The following is a 16733-nucleotide window of genomic DNA, read 5'->3' as shown; positions in this document are numbered from 1 at the left end:
CATATATACACATGTGCATGTGTATGGGGGCCTGAAGTGCATGTTGAGTGTCTTCTCAATTTCTCTTTACCTTATTTTCTGAGCCAAGGTCTACAACTAGATCTGAAGCTTGCCATCGGCTGGTTAGCTAATCCCAGGAGCCCTTCTGCTGCATCTGCTTCCAAAGTTCACTGTTAACTTTTTTTTTTTTTTAATAGTTCCTGGGGATCAGGTCTAAGGTCCTCACCCTTGTGCAACCCCTCCAGCCTGGTTTGGGTTTTTTATTCTGTTACAGGAGATAGCATCCTGGACGAGAGATCCCCATCTGTTCCAGAAACAATGTTAAAGAGGAGATACACAGTGGGTGCCGACTAGAGAGAGACCACAAAGCATGTTTGTAAACACATGAGCACGTGGCCAGGCCACACAACAACACACCTTTGTTTAGCCTCTGATTCAGGGAGGTGGTCCCTTAGATACACATCACAGAAGACAGACACACAGACACACACTCTTGAGTGTCTCCTGCACCATGCAGACATGCACCCTCGGTCACATGCTCATAACCATGAACACACACTCAAGACCACACACGAAGGAAGACTCCAACTCCTCGTGGCTTCTTTGCATATGTTTGCATAAATTGTATAAAAGTAGAAAAATAAACCCAGCCTGGACTGCAGCTTCATAAATGGTGAAAGGAAATAAATTAAGGTGGGGTGGGACTGAGTTTAAAGTCCATTGTCCTGGATGGGCTGGGCTGGGCCACCATACTCAGACACACTGGTCTTCACTGGCCACACACTTGAGGTCCCGGGTGAGCAGGCGAAAGAGGTTGAGGGTGACAGAGGCCTCCAGGCAGTCGGGGGTCTCCTGAAAGGACATGGTTGGCTCAGGGTCTGCTGGGCCTCAGAGCTCCCAGGCACTGCAGACCCCAGTCCCCTGCCCAGACTCACCTTGCTCTGGGCCTCCTGGAGCCTGTGCAGTCAGCGGGAGAGGCGGCGGCTCAGGGGGCCTGGGCTCTGCTGTGGGCTGAGGCTGTGTCTGTGGACAGAGGATGGGGACTGTGAGGCTGCTGCTGGGACACAGGGCAAGCCCAAGTGGCTGGAGGCACAATGGGGAGGAGCCAGGGACCCAGGACTCACACGGGTCTGCAGCTGGGAGTGGATGTGGCTCAGTGTGTGAAGAGGCTGGCCCAGGATGATGGTGGCCAGGGCTGAGACAGTCATGTTCTCCCAGACCTTCAGGGTCAGGGCCACCTCAGCCTCCTGGACCTGAGGTGAGGTGAGAAATAATAGGCAAGAGGGCTGAGGTAAGGGCTGGGAGTGTGATTCTGGATGTTTCACCAGAATTCTCCACTGATGAGTTGGAGGCATAGCACATGGTAGAGCCTCTGCCTAGAATCAGCCCCAGTGAGTGGCTGGGGGCGTGGCTCAGTGGTAGAGCCCCTGCCTAGAATCCCCCAGTGAGTGGCTGGGGGCGTGGCTCAGTGGTAGAGCCCCTGCCTAGAATCCCCCAGTGAGTGGCTGGGGGCGTGGCTCAGTGGTAGAGCCCCTGCCTAGAATCCCCCAGTGAGGGGCTGGGGGCGTGGCTCAGTGGTAGAGTCCCTGCCTAGAATCCCCCAGTGAGAGGCTGGGGGCGTGGCTCAGTGGTAGAGCTTCTGCCTAGAATCCCCCAGTGAGGGGCTGGGGGCGTGGCTCAGTGGTAGAGCCCCTGCCTAGAATCCCCCAGTGAGGGCTGGGGGCGTGGCTCAGTGGTAGAGCCCCTGCCTAGAATCCCCCAGTGAGGGGCTGGGGGCGTGGCTCAGTGGTAGATCACTTACCTAGCCTGTGTGAGCCCTCATTTGAGTCTCTATCACCATACATGTCCCAGTCCCCACAAAACATAGGTAGGTTGGGCTGTGGGGGTAATGCCGTGCAGGAGGAAGGTGGTGTAGGTCATTCAAAGGAACAGGTGATGAGTAAGCAAGAGGGATCCAGAGAGCAGGGCACATGGGTAGAAATACCAACGGAGAGGATGCAGATGAGGAATAAAGGGAAGAGAGAAGACAGGTGAGGAGGCAAACAAGGTGGCAGCAAACAGGGAATCTGGGCTCTCAGGCTTGATAGAGCAGGGAGAAGAGAATAGGATAGGGAGGCGGGGACCCGGGCAGGACGGGGGTGGGGGGTGGGGGTGGAGGCGGGGACCTGGGCAGGGGCGGGAGTGGGGGCGTGGTTTGCATGGAAGATGGAGGGAGGAGAGGATCACAGGCGGGTTCTAGGAGATGAGAGACAGGGCAGAGGCTGTGTGAGGGGAATAGGTAAGAGAGGAGAGAGAACTCTTAGAAAGTTCTTAGAGGGGCAAGCAGGATGGACTGGGATGGCAGACAGACTGGGACAGAAAGAAAAAGAGGAGCCAGGCATGGTGCCCTGTGTCTGTGATCCCAGCATAGTTGGGAGGCTGAGGCCAAGGGTCTTGAGAACCTTAAGACTGAGGCCAGCCTGGGCTACAAAGTGAGACTCTGTGTCCCCTTCCCTGCAGAAAGCGATGGGAATAAGCCAGCTAAGCATGGAAGAGGCAGAGGCATTTGAGGGACAGAGGGTTTGGGACAGGCAAAGCAGTCACTTTATCACGGGGCAATTGTGACCGTGCTTCCAACTCACCTGCTGCTGGCCCAGGTCCCAGGCACTGGGAAAGGAGTTGGTGTTGCGCCAAATGTCCTTCTGAAACGACCCTTCCTGAAGGGAAAGGCACAGGTTAGCCCACACAGGAGAACAGGGCACTAGTTCACAGCAGCAAGAGTGAAACAGCCTGGCAGGAGGATTTGAACTGAGCCCATAACAGAAAGATAGACTTAGACTGGTCATAGCTGGAAGGCTCAAGCCTAACCCATAGCAGAAGATTAGAGGTTAGCCCACAGCGGCAGGCTACCATCTTCATCTCAGTAAAAATGACGTAGCGTGGTCCATCATGGTAACGGTGACACACTAACGCCTCCTTGGCTTTCTTAAGGACATCTAGCTCCCGTTATGACAGAGACTGGAAGCTACCAATGTGACAGCCTGATCCGGTTGGGGTGGGCTTGGAAGGAGGGACAGAGCCAGCTGTGGCCAAGCCCAGCACCATGGTCACTAGACCCAGCAGGCACACTGTAGCCATGCTCAAGTCCCAAGAGTCTCCTGAGCTGCATGGCTCTGCTTTTTAGGCCAGGCTACAGGTGCTATCCTGGATGATTTCAAAGCGGAAGGGGGAAGCCGGAGATAAGGGAAAGGAAAATTTGTGCTTAGAGGCACACTGATGGGCGGAGCTAATCCCTGGGCCAGGTAAGTGATCCGGTGTGGGTGTGGCCGGGTCAGGAAGGAAAGAGAAACTGAACCCAGTGTCAAGAGTCCGCAAAACTATCTCTTTCAGGCCACCAAAGCCTGGGGCTCCCAACTTAGACTACATTGGTGGGGGTGTGGTGGGGAAGAGGGGAAGGGAGTGAGGGAGAGAGGGTGTGAGCTGGCAGAAGGCTCGAGGTCACAGGGGAGGTGGTGGAGGGTGGGTGCATGTGGAAGAGGCTGTCTGACTGAGGAGAGTGTCTCAGTAAAATTCCCATGAGTAATTTCTGCTGTGACTGTGAGGGATATTTTTCAGGTGTCATCTTGCTCGGGAGTAGCCTGGTAGCTGGAAAGGCTTCATTTCTGGGTATTTGAGGATGTTTGGGGAAGAGGCGGGCCTGTGAGTCAGTGAGATGTGTGAGATAGGAGGAGCCTCCTGTATTATGAGGGGCTGAGAAAGACAGTGGGTAAGGACACTTACTGGTGTAGGCTTATGTTTTTCAAAACCGACTTTAATAGGGTTCTTAAAGGCTTTAACCTCCTTTATAGCCCTCCAACTGAAGGTAAGGGAGGAAAATGGCTAACAGGACAAGGGGGGCATGAGCCTGCTTAGAAGTAGTTCTTTGGGGCGATTCCAGTCTTCGTTGTCAACAGTCAAGTCTACTAGCAAAACACCAAACTCAGCAGCAGTGGCTCGATCCAGAAGAAACCAAAGGGCTCTGCCAATCGCACAAGTCCGCTGACGCAGCAAGAGGCAGCCGGAACACCAGCAGAAGTCTTTGGTGTGTTTCTCTCTACAAAGTCATGAGAAGTGCAAATCAGAGAAGAAAGCAAGGCGAACCAATGCAAGTGTGTCATCAGCAAAGAGCAACAAAGCCTGACACATTGTCCACTGTCTGTTGGGTGGTGCTCATATTCTTTCCAAGCATCACATGTCCTTCCCAAGTGTCTGCAAACACCACATGCCCTTTCACCAGACAGCTTCCAGAAAAACACCGCATGTCTGTTCTCAGCAAAACACCCTCCCACATGTCTGCTTCAGCACAACATCCTCTCATAAGACAGTTTCCAGAAAAACATCACATGACACAGCTAAGTCTCCAAAGAAACCAGAAATTCCCATTTCATACTGGTCTTGCGGAGGACCTGGCTTATCTAATGGTGGCACACAAAGGCCTGTAATTTCACTTCCAGAGTTTTTGATGCCTTCTTTTGGTCTCTGAGGGCACCAGGCACAAATGTGGTACAAATATACACATGCAAACACTCATATGCTAAAATAAATAAAATTTAAAAACAAAAAAACAACAAGAACAACAAACCCCCACAAATCCGAGCACAGTGGTCCATCACTGGCTGCAGGCTGTTGAGGGGTACATGACTGTGTAACCTGTAAGGCTGTCTCTCAGAAGAACCCTGGCCTTTATAATGGTTACCCCATTTTTCTGATGACTTCCTTGGGGTCCCTCCGCTGGTTAGTTACTGAATTCTCTGTGCCCACCCCACTGTGCATGCCGCTAAGAGATGGGGCGAGAGTCTGGGCAGAGAGGAAGCTCGGCGTTGTAGCCAGTGCTTATAATCCCAGCACCCAGGAGCTCTCTCCACAGGCTGTGGGCATCGAAGTCCCTGTCTGTAACTGTGACAGAGTGTGTCCACAGAGCCTGTAATCACAAGAGGACTGAATGTTTTGAGACAGGACTGAGCTGTATAACAAGACCATCTCCAAAAACAAAGGAACAGAGATGGGCTGAGAAGATGGCTCAGTTGGTGAAAGTGCTTGTCCCCCAAGCATCAGGTCCTGAGTCTAATCTCCAGGACCTCTATAAAAAGTTAGTATGGCCGGCAGTCCTGGTGTGTGCCTTTAAACCCACCACCTGAGAGGCAGAGGCGTAGCCCGGTCTACCGAGTGAGTTCCAGGACAGCCAGTGCTACACAGAGAGACCCTGTCTTGAAAAACAAAACAAAACAAACAAAAAACTTGAGTACAGCATTGCATGCCTGTGATCATTGTGCTCGAGAAGGCGGACAAAAAAATCCCTGGGGTTTGCTGGATAGTCGGTCTCACCAGTTGGTAAGCTTCAGATTGAGTGAGAGACCCACACAATAAAATAAGTTAAAGAACAACTGAGGAAGAAGACACCTGCTAACAGCTTACACACACACACTCACACTGACATACACACTCATAAATGTATGCGCACATGTGCACACACACTCTTACACACATACACACACTCATGTATGCACGTACACACACATGTACACACACATAAACACACACATGAGAAATAAAGAGATATGCATGCACGCACGCGCACACACACACCTCAAGAGTCACAAGTGTCTCCTATCTGACTGTTGGGTAACTTGAAGAGGGACAAGGGCACTCTCTAGGGCCCTCTCGCAGGCTGGGGAAGGGTTGGGGGCTCTGCTATTGTTGGTCAGTCCTGCGGTTATCAGATCCACACAACCAGTAAGCAATTTCTGTGATGTTGTCTGCAGCTTTTATTTCTTCATTTCATCTCAGTTCTCAGTGCCCAGGGTTGTTAATCATACTTTTCAGATCATAACGCAGAGCCACAAATGGCCCATAAGAGTCCCCTCCTCTCCAGTCCCCACCCCCTCCGTCTGCCTCCCAGACACCCACTTCAGCGGGCTTGATATACAACTGCCAAGAGGCACCGTTTTAATTTGTGACTTTGTCTATGCGTTTCCAATTTACACAAATGAGATTGCGCTATAAATCTACTAACTTTGAAAAAAAAAACCAAAAAACTTAACACCACATCTCTGAGATCTCCCCACACAGCTGTGGACATCCAGTTCTCTGTGGAACTGTGACAGCGTGCGCCCACAGCGCCAGTACTTACCCACTCGCCCAGAGATGGGCACTTAGGTTGCCTCTAGCTTCCTATTCCCATAAGGCCCACACCTGTCCCCTGTGTGGGAGATTTTTTAGAACCTTCTGCAGCACACCAGCTGGTACCCTCCCACCACATCCCATGGGCGCACTTTTGCACTCACTCGTGGAAAGGGTGGGTAGTCCCCACTCACTGTCAGCATCCCACCGATGTGCCTGGATCTTCCGGCTTTTCTAGGCCTTTTTTCTGAGCGGATGCAGAGCGGACCGGAAGTGGAAGTACCATTAGTGCTTTCTTCGGAGCAATCCCTACCCAGGGACAGAGCCGGAAAATAAATATTACAGCCTTTAGGTTGGCGAGCTGGCGCTCAGTGGGTGTAAGTGTTTGCAGCCAAGCCTGACAATTCAAGTTCAGAACCTGGAACCCACGTGGTGGAAGGAGAGAACCGACTCTTGCAACTTGTGTTCTGAGATTCCATAAGCACCAGAAACGAACACAATAAACAAATGGAACTTTATAAAAATAAAACAAATGTAATTTGAACATATAGCTTCTCTGTCAGGATCAAGTTGTGTTCTGCATGATTTCTGCACCATCCAGGGACCCCAACTGTCTCAGGTCAGGGAGTGGGGTATGAGAGAGATGGGCACAAGATGTAGAATTTAGCCAGCCGTAGTGACACACGCCTTTAATCCCAGCACTCGGGAGGCAGAGGTAGGTGGATCTCTGAGTGTGTTCCAGGACAGCCAGGGCTATACAGAGAAACCCTGTCTCAACAAAACAACAAACAAACAAACAAGGAGATGTAGAATTTGGGCTACTCACTCGCAGGGGTGGGCAAGCCCTCTAAGTGTCTCCCTCTACTCCAGCCTGGACTGGCTGCATGATTACATGAGGACTCTATTTCTATTCACTCAGACAGACAGAAGCAATAGCAGACCGATGAAGGAGCCAATCTAAGTCCAGCGTGCGGAAGCAGAGTTGTTTGGGAGTTACTTACAGGATTTGGGGGGGACTCCCCTGAAGCTCCATCACAGGAAAGCCCACCCCAGCACGGGTGAGGACTCGTAAAAGCCTGGCGCTCCCTGCGCATCTCTGGGGCAGCTCCTCAGAAGAGTCTCGTCTCTGGAGCAACTGCTTACTACTGCTGTGTGACTGACTCCCCAGAGGTTTCCTTGAGTCTTGTCAGTGACTGACTTTTTTCGTTTTGTGCTTTGGTTCTCACCCACTTGTGGAGGGCATCCCCCGTGTTCACGTTCTTGCTCAGTGTCTAGGCTTTGCAGAGAATGCAAAGGAGGTCATGGGGTCACAGGTCATGTCATGTCTGGGTCACAGGTCATGTCTGCGGCTGTGTGGTCTTCCTGGTGCTGTTCACCAGAGCTTCCAGGGACCAATGGCTTGCTGTGGCCCTGTTCTCTCCAGGGGAGCACATCAGCTAACTGTGTGTAAGTGCCACACACACAGAGCCCACCCCGTTGGGTGTGCTTTATTTGCTTTGTTTTGCTTTGTTTTTTGTTTTCTGAGGCAGGGTCTTGAAGCATAGACCTGACTGGCCTGGAACTCACTCTGTAGACCAGGCTGACTTTGAACTCACAGAGATCCATCTGCCTAGGCCTCCTGAGTGCTGGGATTAAAGGCATGTGCCAGCACTCCCTTGATTTGTCTTGATTGATTGATTGATTTTATTTGGTCTCATTCCATAGCCCAGACTGGCCTGGATCTCACTATGTACCCCATGCTAGCCTTGAATTTATGGGTGATCCTCGTGCCTCAGGCTTGTGAGTGTATGTGCCAGCACTGTATTCAACTATGGACTGGAAAAAGACAAATTGCATCTTCCCGGACGCTGTACAAAGGGTTTTGGGACAGTGTCTTCTTATGTAGCTTGGACTAGCTAGTCTCGAGCCTTGAACTCACAATTCTGCCTTAGCCTTTCAAGTGCTGAGAATACAAACATAGACCCCACATGGACCTGGGTATACCCCTGCCCCACACCTCTCAGAACTGATCCAAGGGTCCGGGGAGATGGCTTAGGGGGTAAAGCGTTTGCTGTACAAGTGTGTGAGCATGCATTAGCAGCCCAGCACCCACAGGAAGAGCTTGGCACAGTGGCATGTACCCACAATCCCAGCACTGGGGAGGAAGAGACTGGAGGATGCCAGAAGCTTGCTGGGCAGCCAGTTTAACCACTGAGCTCCAGGCTCAGTGAGGGGCCCTGTACTAAAAAATTAGGTGGATGATCTGGAGAGATGGCTCAGAGAGTTCCAGAGCAGCCAGGCTACGCAGAGAAACCCTGTCTCAAAAAACAAAACAAAACAAAACAAAAGTTGGGTGGCAACTGATTGAAGGAGACACCTTATGTGAACCCCCGGCTTCTGCGTGCCTGTGCACATACACTTAAACACACTGCACACCACAGACCCACGTCCACACATACACAAGAATTAAAAAAACAGCCGGGTGTGGTGGCGCACGCCTTTAATCCCAGCACTTGGGAGGCAGAGGCAGGCGGATTTCTGAGTTCGAGGCCAGCCTGGTCTACAAAGTGAGTTCCAGGACAGCCAGGGCTACACAGAGAAACCCTGTCTCAAAAAAACCAAAAACAACAACAACAACAAAAAAAAAAGAATTAAAAAAACAAAACAAAACAACCTGTTCTAACCACTGGGCACATGCCTGTGACACCAGCACCAAGGAGACTGAGGAACAAATCGGCTAGCCTGGCTTTGAGGCTAGCCTGAGCTACATAGCAAAATGCTGTACAACCCACTAGGAAACGGGCAGAAGACAAGAACAGATAAACATAGAGATAGGAGAGGGAGGGGAACACACGGGAAACCAATACAGAAACCAAGAATGGAAAATGCCCGAGACGCCCATGTTGACCTTTCACAAGAGACTGGTGGAATGGCTAATGACCACAGTTAGGAATGCATGCTGAGGCCACAGAGGAAGATGCTCTCTCGCACACGGCCAGGGGAAACAAGAATGCTGGATGACAATACCTCTTTCTGGGCTCCTCTGTTCCTCCCTTCCTCCCTGTTTTTTTCTTTTTCTTCTTTCCTTCTTCCTTCCTTTCTTTCTTCCTTCCTTCCTTCCTTCCTTCCTTCCTTCCTTCCTTTCTTTCTTTCTTTCTTTCTTTCTTTCTTTCTTTCTTTCTTTCTTTCTTTCTTTCTTTCTGTCTCTCTCTCTCTCTCTTTCTTTCTTTCTTTCTTTCTTTCTTTCTTTCTTTCTGTCTCTTTCTTTCTTTCTGTCTCTTTCTTTCTGTCTCTTTCTTTCTTTCTGTCTCTTTCTTTCTTTCTTTCTTTCTTTCTTTCTTTCTTTCTTTCTTTCTTTCTTTCTTTCTTTCTTTCTTTCTTTCTTGTTGTTGTTGGTTTTGTTTTTCTGTGTAGCCCTGGTTGTCCTGGAGCTCGCTCTGGCCTCCAACCAGAGCTGGCCTCGAACTAAGAAATCCTTCTGCCTCTGCCTCCCAAGTGCTGGGATTAAAGGTGTGTGTCACCATTGCCCAGCTGTTCCCTGTCTTTCAAAGATTATGTGTGTGTGTGTGTGTGTTTGAGAGAGAGAGAGAGGGAGAGAGAGAGAGAGAGAGAGAGAGAGAGAGAGAGAGCGAGAGAGAGCGCAGGAGCAGGAGCAGGAACAGGAGCAGGAGCAGGCGCAGAGATCAGAGAGCTATGGTAGTCAGCTCTCTCTTTCTACAATGTGGATTCCCAGATTTGAACTTAGATTGTCAGGCTTGGTATCAGTTGCTGGCTTTTCTCTTCCTTCCTTCCTTCCTTCCTTCCTTCCTTCCTTCCTTCCTTCTCTCCTTTCTTCTTTCCTTCCTTTCTTCCTTCCTCCCTCTCTCCCTTCTTTTCTTTCTAAAAAGGATTCATTTTACATGTATGAATATTTTGCCTACATGCACATATATATGTACCTTGTGCATGCCTAGTACAGGATCCCCTGGAACTGGAGTTATCAACAGTTGTGAGCTGCCATGTGGGTGCTGGGAATTGAGCATGAGTCCTCTGGAAGAGCAGCCAGTAGTGCTCTTACTCACGGAGCCATCTCCCCCGCCCCTTTTCTTTTCCTTTATTTTACTTTGAGACAGGCTATGTTCCCTAGGCTGTCATCAAACTCCTGAGCTCAAGCAATCTTCCTGCCCCACTTCCTGAGTGGCTGGGGCTGCAGATTCATGCCACTGTGCCCAACAAGAGACATTCCTGACTCTCTCACCAAATGATGCTGTTGGTCTGCGCATGACCCTTTGGGGGAGGAAGGATTTTTCCTTTAGGAGCTCTTTTTAGTTAGTATATAGAATAATGGGTTTTATTATTACATCATTATGTGTATCATTTTCCTTATTATTATTATTATTATTATTATTATTATTATTATTATTATTATTGAGACGGGGTTTCTGTGTGTAGCCCTGGCTGTCCTGGAACTCACTCTGTAGATCAGGCTGGTCTCGAACGCAGAAATCCACCTGCCTCTGCCTCCCAAGTGCTGGGATTAAAGGCATGTTCCACCACCCCTTGGCTTCTCTTATTACTTTTTTTATAAAGACGTTCTTTTTAACTTATAAAAAGGATTTATTTATTTGTATTTTATGCGGGTGGGTGTTTCACCTGTATGTGTGTCTGTGCACTACATGCATGCCGTGCCCTGGGAGATCAGAAGACCTGTGACACTCCGGAACTGGAGTTACTGTGGGCACTGTCCTGTGGGTGCTGAACTCTGAACTCAGATCCCCTGGAAGAGCAGGAAGTGTCCTTAACTGCTGAGCCATCTCTCCAGCCCCTTATTTTTTATTTTTAGCTATGTGTATGCCTGTGTCTGTGTGGTTGTCTCTGAACATGTATGTAGGTGTTCAGAGCAGCCAGAGAGGGCGTTACTCTCTTGGAGCTAGAGTCACAGGTGTTTATGACTTTCTTTGCTCCCCTCCCTTCAGGACTCCCCACTTTTCTCTTTTCTATTCCAAATAATTATGCTTTTATGGCTTTCCTACGTACACTGCTAAATGTAGATCCTGCACAGGAGAGGAAAATCGTGATATTTGCCGTTGTGAGTCTGGTATATTTCGTTTGACGGGAGACTTTCCAGTCGCATCCATTTTTCCTGCAAATGGCACAGGTTCATCCTTCCTGAACAGTAACGTGAGTTTTAACCATTCCCTCTCCGCAGTGCAGCGATTCTCACTGCCTGGGTAGCCCTGGATCTTGTCCCACATGCATACTCTCTGATGAGCTCCAGAGTCAGTAGTTCTGGGGTCCGGTCCCCCAGTCCGTGCTCCAGGCATGCCTCCAGCCCATTCCGGGTTTCTGGAGAGTTTGGACGTGGCGATGGGGAAGGCGGCTGCACCAGTCAGGGCTCTGGGACGTCGCCCGGGTGTTCTTGGTCTAAGAGTTCCCCAGGGAACGGCCCGAGACTATTCTGCTGATGTAATTGCAGGGCAGGGTGAGGAGGGGAGGAGGCGGGGTGGAGAGATACCTGGTGGGCGGGGCCGGAGAATGACGGACAGAAGACTTGGTCCGAAAGAGAAACCCAGGAGCTTGGAATCCTGACTGGAAAATGCTCAGAACCTAGAGGATGGTGGGAGGAGAGGAAGTTGCCCTGACTCACCCCGAATTTCTAGCGATGGCGAAGACACACAGCAAGGAGGGAGATGTTTTTAAAGAAATTGGGGCACGGAGGAGGCCTTTCTTGGAATCTTAGGGGACACATGTAGGAGTTTTGGGGGGGTGCCAGAAGAAAGATGATGGGTTTGGATGACTTGTGCCACACCCCGTAATAAATAATCAGAGTCACTATGTTCCATGAAATGTGCCAGAAGCCGTTTTCTTTTTATTACCCGCCCCCTTAGGCTTTTTTTTTTCCCTTTTTTCTTTTTTCTTTTTGCTTTTCTTTTTTTTTTTTTTTTTTTTGAGACAGGGTCTCACAGGCTGGAACTCTCTATGTAGAACAAGCTGGCCTGGAATTCAAAGAGATCCTCCTGCCTTTGTCTGAAGGTTGGGATTAACGGCCTGTGACACTATAAGGCTCCCCTGCCCCTCACCCCTTCACTTTTATACAGGCTGGTCTTGAACTCTCTATGCACTCATGGGTGACCTTAAACTCTCGATCCTCTGACCTCCACTTCTGGAGTGCTGGAATTGCAGGCATGAGCCACTTCACCCCCTCAAACGTAGGGCTTCCTGCATGCTAAGCAAGCACTCTATCCACTTCAGTCAAATCTTCAGCCTCTATAAGCATTTTATGCCTATGATTATGTAGACTCCTCAAGGTAACCCAATACAGTGCTGTCTGTGTTGAAATTTCAGTGTAAACAGCAAGCCATCCTTACAGCTCCTACATACACACAAACACAGAGCCACACCACACAGACACACAGGTACATCACATAAGCGGACAGACAGACACACACACACACACACACACACACTGGCATTCTGAATAAGGATCTCATATAGCCTAGACTAGCCTCAAATCCATCATGTAGCTGAGGAGGACCTTGAACTCCTGATGTTCCTGCCTCCAATTTCCAAATGCTTGCCAGGGATTCAGGCACTCCCACCGTGCCCTGCTTATAGTTTGTTTGAGACAGGGTTTTTCTCTGGGTATCATAGAACGCCTGAATTCTCCTGCTTCACCCTCTTAATCTCTGGGATTACAGAGGTTCAGCATCACTTCAGAGACACCCCCCCGCCCCCCCTCCCCGCAACAACCTGATCTGTTGTGATGTGTGTGATTGACTGCGCTGAGGTCACATGACTCTACAGAACTCCTTCACATTGGTTGAGTTGAGGTCACAGGACTGCAGAACTACTTCCCAGATGCCAGGGCCCTGGACTTCCAAGAGGAAAAATGGGTGACATCAGAGTGCAGCAGGCTATCCCTGTGGAGGGCAATGTGTGGGTTTTCAATGTGGTGCGTCTTGGTTCCATCAGGCTTGTATGGTTATTTATTACTTTTACCTGTTGAGCCATCTGTTGGCCCTAGATATTCATTTGGCTTCTGTCTTGTCTCTTTTCTTTTCTTTTCTTTTCTTTTCTTTTCTTTTCTTTTCTTTTCTTTTCTTTTCTTTTCTTTTCTTTTCTTTTCTTTTCTTTTCTTTTCTTTTCTCTTCTCTTCTTTTCTTTGCTACAGCTCCTCACTGGCCTGCTATTAAACAAGTAGGCTAGGCTGGCCGGCCAGCAAGCCCCAGTTTATCTTCTTCTCTTCCCTAGGTTTTTATGCGGGTGTTGAGGGTCTAACCCTTATTCAGCAAGCACTTTGCTGGCTGACCCATCTCCCCAGGCCTCTTCCTCCTTTGAGAGGTCTTATTCCTTATTTCATAACCTTCCTATGTTCTCTGCGTGCTGGAATTACTGATCCATTCTGCTATCGTGGCTCAGAATCCTTGCTTCTCTGAATTCTCTCTCTCTTCCTTCCTCCCTCTCATTCTCCCTCTTCTCCCCCCCTCCCCACCCCCCCCCCCGTTTCTCTGTGTAGTCCTGGCGGGCTGTCCCAGATCTCATTCTATAGATCAGGCTGGCCTCACTCGCTGCCTATGACTCCCGAGTGCTGGGATTGAAATCATGAGCCAATACTGTCCATCACCTCTTGGTATTTTCAATCGATGATTGGTTGAGTCCACACCTATTAAAAGGCACCCCACCCCCTCTCTGTATTATTCTCTGTAGAGTAGAAACTTGGCCAACCTGGCCAGTAGAGGGTGCTACAGGGACACTGGCAGTAACGAAGGTGGCCAGTCAGGCAGTAAGGATTCTGGCCCTCTGTGGTTTCTTTAGGTGGCAGGAGAGGGACACACTGAGATGAAGAGGGGGCATGTCCCTGACCCCACATTCTTAGCTGGCTAGAGTATCTCTAGATGTCTCTGTGAAGCTAGCCTAGTGATTGTTTTCAGGTTCTGTCCCAGCTCCGAGGGGACATATGCTGAGGTGGAGGGCCGTGGCATGGGGGTGCAGTCGGGAGACTAAAGAAGCCTCCTTCCCACCCAGCTACCTCAAGCTGCCCGTGCGCTGCCCGTGCAAGTGCTGGAGGCTCCTGTCGAGGTCCTCCTGAACTTCACACAGTCAGCGGCACCCTGCTCTAGGCGCCCTTCCTCCTGCCATGCCTGTGGGCACCTAGGGATCCTTTTGTGTTACCAGTTGACTAGGAGAACTTTGCCCTGGTGGCGCTCTGATATCCCATCAGCTTCTTTTTTTTTTTTTTTTGGTTTTTCAAGACATGGTTTCTCTGTGTTACCCTGGCTATCCTGGAACTCACTTTGTAGACCAGGCTGGCCTCAAACTCAGAAATCTGCCTGCCTCTGCCTCCCAAGTGCTAGGATTAAAGGCGTGTGCCACCACGCCCGGCTCTTTTTCTTTCTTTCTCTTTTGCTTGTTTGATTTTGTTTGTTTGTTTGAGACCGGCCTTCTCTGTGTACCCCTTGGCGTTTCTTTTTTTTCTTTTTCTTTTTTTTTTTTTTGGTTTTTCGAGACAGGGTTTCTCTGTATAGCTCTGGCTGTCCTGGAGCTCACTTTGTAGACCAGGCTGGCCTTGAACTCAGAAATCCGCCTGCCTCTGCCTCCCAAGTGCTGGGATTAAAGGCGTGTGCCACCACGCCTGGCTCCCCTTGGCGTTTCTTAATAATGCATTATATTACCTTCTTCTGTTTAGCAGACCCTGTGCCCCACGTGTACTTAGATCCATTTAGCTATTGGTACATACCATATAGACACAAATAAAGCACATGGTCTGTACCCTCTATGTCAGCCAGTCTTCTGTGGCTATAACACAAAGCTGGAGACTGGGTACTTGATAAAGAAAAAAGGTTTACTTTGCCTATATTCCTAAAGACTAAAAGGCCAACATTCAGGCGTGTGCTATGTGTTTGGCCTCTGCTGCAGATCCCCTTGGTGGTATCACAACACGGCAAAGAAATGGAAAGAGAAACAGCCTCTTAGGAACAGCCTGATGCACAGCAGCACGCTCCTAGAGAACAAACACATCCCGGAGACCAGCATTGTTTCCTACTAGGCCCAACCGGACACATGCTTTACTGTGTGTGTCTTCTTGTCTATCCACCCCTCCCCCACTAGACTGTGGGCTGCAAGGGACCCACACCAAGTAGGTCCATGTTAAATTCCCAGGCCTAAAGTCGTGCCTAGCACATAACGATTGCTTAACATAGGTGCTTTTACTCCTAATTAAAATTTGAGTCTAGCAGAAACTTCCTTCCAGATTTTCTTGTTGGTTTATGTTTATGTATGTATGATGTATGTGTGACATATGTGCAGGTGCCTGGACACATGTGCACAATCATTGGAAGTCCAAAGGAAGGCACTAAGTGTCCTCTGCTCTCAGTCTGTGCCTTATTTCTTTGACACAGGGTCGTCGGACCCAGAGTGTTGATGTGCTCGGCTGGTATCCAGCAAGCTACTGTTGCCTGTCTTTATTACCCTACACCCAAGCCAGCATTGACGTTCTTTGTCTTTTAGGTGGATCCCGGGAATCTGGATTCAGGTCCTTGTGCTTTCTCAAGCCTTCTTATCTACTCAGCCAATTTCCTTATCCCCTGTGGTGGTTTGAATGTGTTTGGCCTATAGGGAATGGTACCGTTAGGAGGCGTGGCCTTGATGGAGGAAGTGCGTCACTGAGGGGGTGGGCTTTGGAGGTATCCTCCTATGCTCAGGCTCCACCCATTGTGGGAGAGAGCTTCCTCTTAGCTGCCTGAGGATGCCAGTCTCTCCTGGTTGCCTTTGGTCAAGATGCAGAACTCTCAGCTCCTTCTCCAGCACCGTATCTGCCTAGACACAGCTATGCTCCCTGCTGTGATAATAATGGACTGAACCTCTGAACCTGTAAGCCAGCCCCAGTTAAATGTTGTCCCTTTAAGAGTTGCCTTCGGGGCTGGAGAGATGGCTCAGTGGTTAAGAACATTGACTGCTCTTCTGAAAGGTCCTGACTTCAAATCCCAGCAACCACGTGGTGGCTCACAACCATCTGTAATGGGATCTGATGCCCTCTTCTGGTGTGTCTGAAAACAGCTACAGTGTACTTGTATAAATAATAAATAAATAAATAAATAATAATAATAAAAAAAAGGGTTGCCTTGGTCCTGGTTTGTGGGAAGCCACATGTGCCGTTGCAGGGTGGCACTGGCTACCACTGGCCACCACACATACATAGGCAGTAAAGTTCTTTTGCCAAGATGAGGTTTTGAGAATTAACCAAAATTAACCAATCAGATGAGAGACAAGTTAACCAATCAGATGAGAGACAAGTTAACCAATCAGATGAGAGACAAGTTAACCAATCATATGTAGGCATGCAAATGAGGTGATAAGCATAACCCAAGCACAACCAATCTGGGTGTGAGACACGCCTCTCCTAGGCCTATATAAGCAGCACCAGTTCTGGGCTTGGGGTCTCTTTGCCTCTACAATCAAGCTCTCCCAGTAAACGTGTGCAGAAGGATCCTGTTGCAGCGTCGTCCTTGCTGGCGAGCCAGGGCGGTGCGCAAGACTGGTGTCTCTTCTCAGCAATGGGAACCCTAACTAAGAGATCCTCCACTTCCTTATTTATTTATTTTCTTTGGAATCAGGGTCTCACTGCATAGCTCTGACTG

At 49.5% G+C, this 16733-nt stretch overlaps 1 pseudogene; it reads right to left on the bottom strand.

Moving 5' to 3' along the window:
- Positions 1-753: 753 nt before the first annotated feature.
- On the bottom strand, positions 754-3117 carry LOC110297430 (interferon lambda-2-like; annotated as a pseudogene).
- Between the last annotated feature and the right edge of the window lie 13616 nt (positions 3118-16733).

Source organism: Mus caroli, unplaced genomic scaffold, assembly GCF_978045245.1.
Source record: "Mus caroli unplaced genomic scaffold, Mus_caroli_1 scaffold_8, whole genome shotgun sequence".
Lineage (NCBI taxonomy): Eukaryota > Metazoa > Chordata > Mammalia > Rodentia > Muridae > Mus > Mus caroli.
This window is presented reverse-complemented; position numbering and strand designations above follow the sequence as displayed.